The following is an 802-nucleotide window of genomic DNA, read 5'->3' on the forward strand; positions in this document are numbered from 1 at the left end:
CATGCAACTATTACCGAATGGCATCATGCAGAAGAGTTAACGCTCAGATGCTACTGGATCGCTTACAACAACAACAACAACAGATCATGACAGAAAGAGAGGTCAAGTAACCCCCCCTCACCCATAATTACTGTTTTGAAACAATTTTTGCGGGTTTCTCTAATTTTCACAAGTACCCCAGCATCCACTATTAAGCTACCACTCAGCATTTTAAAAGAAAATCTCACTCTGCGTTTGTAACTAAAAGAAAAGCACTTTTTTCAATTTTCATGCTGTCTACTATATTGACTACTTTGCAGAAAAAGGTGAATACATGGCAGTATTTATAAACAGAGTGGGTCTACCAAGACCTTAGAGAACCAAATTTCTCTACCAAGTTGAAGTTTTGTTGTTTGACTATGCATTCTTAAATGTGTCCTGCTTGAAATACAACTTTACTTTTTATTTCCAAAGGACTTTGCCAATTAATCGCAAGGAATCAGAATCAGATTCAGAGAGCCTGTCTTCGTTCCTCGGTACCAAAATATTATGAAACAGTATTCTTTACTCTTCTTTCGATCATTAAATTTTTATCCTCCCAAGAAATGCAAGTAAGTTACATATAGAGATTCTAATACATTTACACGCTGGTAGATGTTACGTCATGATGATAGTGCACGTAGACAATATTCTCATGGAAAAAGTCAGACATTTTTTAACAAAAAAATTTTTTTAATTTAACAAGGCCAAGGATTAAAACTAAAAGAGGGGTGGATGGGATGAGAGGTGGAGGGCAAGAAGGGGGAGGGGTGGCAGCAGCATG

This window comes from Aplysia californica, unplaced genomic scaffold (assembly GCF_000002075.1).
Source record: "Aplysia californica isolate F4 #8 unplaced genomic scaffold, AplCal3.0 scaffold00061, whole genome shotgun sequence".
Lineage (NCBI taxonomy): Eukaryota > Metazoa > Mollusca > Gastropoda > Aplysiida > Aplysiidae > Aplysia > Aplysia californica.